The sequence below is a fragment of the Mastomys coucha genome, unplaced genomic scaffold, assembly GCF_008632895.1.
Source record: "Mastomys coucha isolate ucsf_1 unplaced genomic scaffold, UCSF_Mcou_1 pScaffold11, whole genome shotgun sequence".
Lineage (NCBI taxonomy): Eukaryota > Metazoa > Chordata > Mammalia > Rodentia > Muridae > Mastomys > Mastomys coucha.
In genome coordinates, this window is record NW_022196893.1 from 32,112,439 (window position 1) to 32,118,438 (window position 6,000).

Genomic DNA, 6,000 nt, shown 5'->3' on the forward strand with positions numbered 1-6,000 from the left:
CTGCACCATGTCTGCCTGCATGCTGCCATGCTCCTGCCTTGATGATAATGGACTGAACCTCAGAATCTGTAAGCCAGCCACAATTAAATGTTCTTTATAAGAGTTGTCTTGGTTATGGTGTCTCTTCACAGCAATGAAACCCTAAGACTCAACTTCAGAAGGTTTATGCACAATTTCTAGGAATTGGGAAAATATCTCAGATAAAGTGTGCAGTAGGTTTAATGTGTGTGACCAGAAGGGTAAAGATGGAAGTTGAGACCTTATATGGCTGAAATATCTATAAATTTATGAGAAAGGGATTTTTTACAACAATGGGGCACTCAAATTAATATTCCTATAATACCAGAGACAGCTTGTGATAAAATTAGGGGGGAATAGTAGATGCATCTGGGGAAGGTATTGATATGTGTCTTCAAAAACAATCACAAGCTTCACCCATTATCCAAACACAGTACATCATGAGGTGGAGCTTCCAAATTTATAGGGGAGGAGAGGCTGAAATACCAACAACCCTGTCCCTAAAATGGTTGCTTGACAAACATGTGTGGGTAGATCAGTGGCCCTTGACCAAGGAAAAATTGCAGGCACTGGAACAGCAGGTATAAGAACAGCTGGAGGCTCAACATATAGAAAAGTCTCCCAGTCCGTGGAATTCCCCTGTGTGTGTTATAAAAAAGAATCAGGAAAATAGAGAATGTTAACAGATTTAATCTCTGTGAATAGGGTAATTCAACCAATGGGTCCTTACAGCCTGGAATTCCTTTACCTTGTTTATTATTTAAGGCATGGGCTATAATAATAATTGATTTAAAAGAATGCTTTTTCACAATCCCTTTGCACAAGCATGACAGGCAAAGGTTGCTTTCTTTGTACCTATTTGTAGCAACAGTGGTCTAGTAAAGAGATGTCGCTGGAAAGTGTTTCCACAGGGAATGTTAAATAGTCCAACTCTATGTCAATATTTTGTGCAACAACCACTAGAAATAATTTGCAAGCAATTTCCTGGATCTATTGTTTATCATTACATGGATGATATTTTGTTGGCTGATTCTGATGCAAATACTTTAGAGAAGATGTTTAAGGAAACACAAAGAGTTCTCCCATGCTGGGGGCTACAGATTGCTTCTGAAAAAATACAGACAAGAGATTCTACTAACTACTTAGGTTACAAAATAAGTCAACAAACAATTTGACCACAAAAGGTATGGACCCATAGAGATAATTTGTAAACTGTTAATGATTTTCAAAAATTAATGGGTGATATTAATTGGCTGAAGCCTACAGTTGGATTAACTGTTCATGAGCTCAGTAATTTGTTTCAAGTGCTACAAGGAGATTCAAACTGAAACAGTCCAAGATGGTTAACAGCTGAAGCATAGAGAGGGTTAACTGGTAGAACAGAGACTGCAAGATGCTTATGTGGATCCAACTGATCCACAGATTGTATTTGGTTATTTTGCCTTCAGCTCATTCTCTTACTGGGCTCATTAATACAAAGGGAAGATAGTATTATGGAATAGATTTTCTTAACACATAAAGTAAAACATTAAAGGCGTACATAGAAAATGTTTCTGAGTTCGTTGTAAGACTAAGTTAGTTGTCAGGAGGAGACCCAGCCAGAACTGCCGTACCTCTGCCTAGTGCTGAGACTATGTCAGGTTATGTCATTACGTATGAATGAAGATTGGCAAAGAGCTTGCAAGGATAGTAAAAACAAGCACTTGCTGTTTATTAAAAAAAAAAAAAAATTGGATTCTCCCACCTACTGTAAAGGAAACACCTGTTGGGGTTCGAGTCGCGGCGGACACGTCTGCAGACACCAGGCACAAACAGTTCCACGTGTAAGAGGTTTAATTAAGAGGGAGTGGAGGATAGTGGCGCAGGAAGAGAGAGAGAGGGGAGAGAGAGAGAAGAAAAGAGGGAAAGATGGAGGAGAGTACCCATATATATATATGTCGTGACGTTGCAGTCCAGGTAAAGGTGGGAGTTGAACCCAATGGATTCCGGGAATATCCTGGCAACAGGTCTGTGGACCCGCCCATATCTGCCACAGGTTCTGGATGCTAACAACACCAGTTCCTGGAGCACCTCCATTCTACACTGATGCAGACAGGTTAGGAATGGCAGGCTTATAAGTCAGATGTAGATGACAGGTTAGGGATGGCAGCTTGTAAGTCAGATGTAGATGACAGGTTAGGAATGGCAGCGTGTAAGTCAGATATAGATAGACAGGTTAGGAATGGCAGCGTGTAAGTCAGATGTAGATGACAGGTTAGGAATGGCAGACTTGTAAGTCAGATGTAGATGACAGGTTAGGAATGGCAGCTTGTAAGTTAGATGTAGATGACAGGTTAGGAATGGCAGACTTGTAAGTCAGATATAGATAGACAGGTTAGGAATGGCAGCGTGTAAGTCAGATGTAGATGACAGGTTAGGAATGGCAGACTTGTAAGTCAGATATAGATAGACAGGTTAGGGATGGCAGCTTGTAATTCAGATGTAGATGACAGGTTAGGAATGGCAGCGTGTAAGTCAGATGTAGATGACAGGTTAGGGATGGCAGGCTTCTGAGTCAGACAAAAGGAGCCAAGTATTTCAAAGCCCATATCCTTCAGTTCAAAACCAGAGTTATATGCAATTATTACGGTATTGTTAGATTTTCCTGAATATGCATAAAGAGTTGTTTTGCACATAGAAATTACTGAATTTATTCCTGATAATTGACAATTAATCTTTTTTTCTTTTCTTTCTTTCTTTCTTTTTTTTTTTTTTCAAGACAGGGTTTCTCTGTGTAGCCCTGGGTGTCCTTGAACTCACTCTGTAGACCAGGCTGGCCTTGAACTCAGAAATCCACCTGCCTCTGCCTCTCAAGTGCTAGGATTAAAAGCATGGGCCACCACTGCTGGGCTGAGAAAGAATTAATCTTATTATTTATGCAACTGCAGCAGGCAATAAGAAATAGAAGCTATCCATTATAAATTCAGTCTCACACCAGTTTTCCAGGTCCATTGGCACAAGGAAATGAGGAAATTATTGACCAATTATTAATAGGAAATGTGTTAGAAGCCTCAAAATTTCACGAAAAAAAAAAAAAAAAACAACCAACAACCACCATGTTAACAGTAAAGGTTTAAAGAAAAAAATTTTCTATTACTTGGCAACAAGCCAAGGAAATTGTAAGAAAATGTCCTATTTGTTCTCTGTATTCCATTACCCACTGCAGTAACCCAATGGGTACCGAAAGAAATGAAATCTGGCAGATGGATGTGTTTCATTGGGCAGGATTTAGAAAACTATATACCTTATACCATTGACACATTCTCAGGGTTTCTGTGGGCAACTGCTTTGAGTTCTGAGAAGGCTGGTTCTGTAATTACACACTCCCCAGAAGCATTGGCTATTATAGGGATTCCTGTACAAAGTAACTGACAATGTCCCTGCATATGTCTCCAGAAAGATGAAGCAATTCTTTACACATTATAATATAAAGCACATTATGGGTGTACCACACAATCCTACAGGACAAGCAGTTGTAGAAAGATCTAATTTCACTTTAAAAGGTATGCTTAATAAACAAAAAGGAAGACTAAATAGTGATCTATTAACATTAAATTTTCTTTTTTTTAAAGATTTATTTATTTATTTTATGTATATGAGTACACTGTAGCTTTATAGATGGTTCTGAGCCTTCATGTGGCTCTTGGGAATTGAATTTAGGACCTCTGCTCACTCCGGTCAACCCTGCTCACTCCGGTAGACCCTGCTTGCTCTGGCCCAAAGATTTATTTATTACTATATGTAAGTACACTGTAGCTGTCTTCAGACACACCAGAAGAGGGCGTCAGCTCTCATTACGGATGGTTGTGAGCCAGCATGTGGTTGCTGGGATTTGAACTCAGGACTTTCGGAAGAACAGTTGGTGCTCTTACCTGCTGAGCCATCTTGCCAGCCCAACATTAAATTTTCTTAATGTTAGTAAAAAAGGAACAACAGCAGCCGAGAGACACTGGATTATTTAAAAAAAAAAAACAAAAAACAAAAATAAAACCTATGGTATTAGAGCTACTTATATACTATAGGGTGTGCTGAAGTCAGCGTGGGAGCCGGCAATGGTTTTGGGATGGGGATGCAGTTTTGTTTGTGTCTGCAGGGAATGAAAGAGTATGGTTACCACCTGTGGTGGTTTGAATGTGCTTGGCCCCTGGTGAATGGCACTATTAGGAGGTGTGGTGTGTCACTGTGGAGGCGGGGCTTTGAGGCCTCATATATGCTCAAGTCTGCCCAGGGTGATCCAGACCCTCCTCCCGGCTACCCTCAAAAGACAGTCTCTGTCTGGTTGCCCTTGGATCAAGATGAAGAACCCTCAGTTTCTTGTCCAGCCATATGTCTGCCTGTAGGCTGTCATGCTTCCTGCTATGATGAAAATGGATGGAACCTCTTAAACTGTAAGCCAGCCCCAATGAAATTTATTTATTTTTTTAAGATTTATTTATTGTATATGAGTACACTATTGCTATCTTCAGACACACCAGAAGAGGGCATCAGATCCTATTACCTATGGTTGTGAGCCACCATGTGGTTGCTAGGAATTGAACTCAGTACCTCTGGAAGAGCTGTCAGTGCTCTTAACCGCTAAGCCATCTCTCCAGCCTGAAATGTTGTTCTTTATAAGAGTTGCCATTGTCATGGTGTCTCTTCACAGCAATGGACACCCTAGGACACCATCAAAACCTATAAAGATTCAACCGGGGAAGACCTCCTACTGGCTGAGACATAAATGCTTCTGCACAGCCGGGCGGTGGTGGTGCACGACTTTAATCCCAGCACTTGGGAGGCAGAGACATGTGGATTTCTGAGTTCGAGGCCAGCCTGGTCTACAGAGTGAGTTCCAGGGCTACCCAGAGAAACCCTGTCTCAAAAAAACAAAATCAACAAAACAAAACAAAAACCCAAATGCCTCTGCACAGCCAATATGTCTTGTTGGCTACAGAGTCCTCATGACTTATGATTCCAAGCCATTCTCCCATATAGCGTGGATAGAGATCTATATTGCACTTTGGCTAGGCAGTCCAAATGAGCTTACAAGTTGATAGATTCCTTTCAGTTGCTCAATCCCAGAGAGTCATCTTTAGCTGAATTGTGCACACCACACATTCCATAAATGTGTTACTGCAGAAATGTATATTACCTTAATTTTTTTTTCCCTCAGAGCAAAAAGACCAAACACCAATGAAGACAAAGCAGGCAGCCCAGGTGATCCATCCTCATGTACGGCCTCAGTTACTGTAGCCTCAAAAGTGTGCATCTAGGTCAACTTCAGAATGGTGGGGTGGGGCGGGGGGGACAGTGCTCAGGTTCGGCCTCCCAGACTGTTTCAGCCAGGACTTCAGTCAAGCCCTGCACTTTCCCATCCCACAGAGACTGGACAGCAAATAATAAGGCCAGCTCTTCCAGGACTTGGCCAATGTCCCAATTTCCTTAGAGTCCCCCAAAGATGTCCTTACTTCTAGACAGCAGGAAACAATTTTAAAAACACAATGCCCCCATTCCCAAGAGGTGTGTTGTGGATGATTATTGTCATTTAGGGGGGGTTGGTTATAAGTTGTTATTGACCATGGTCAGGGAGGAAACAAAGTCAAGGAGGTTAGAATCAGGGATCGCTTTCTCTTTTTTCTGTCTCCCCTCTATCCTTCTCTCTTTCCCATCTAGTGTTGGGGGAAGGAAGGAGAGAGAGGATCATAAAAAGTGTGTGTGGGGGTATAAGATGATAGAATAAAAGGTAGATTATTGTATCTCCTTTTAGACTAAGAAAGCAAGAAGTCTCAACTATTTTACACTAGTACGAATGATTGTATATTGATAGAAACTTAAAGTTATTTTGTTCAACTCTTGCTTAATATATTGTACATATGAGTCATTTAAAAATGTAATGTGGCCGGGTGGTGGTGGCGCATGCCTTTAATCCCAGCACTTGGGAGGCAGAGGCAGGCGGATTTCTGA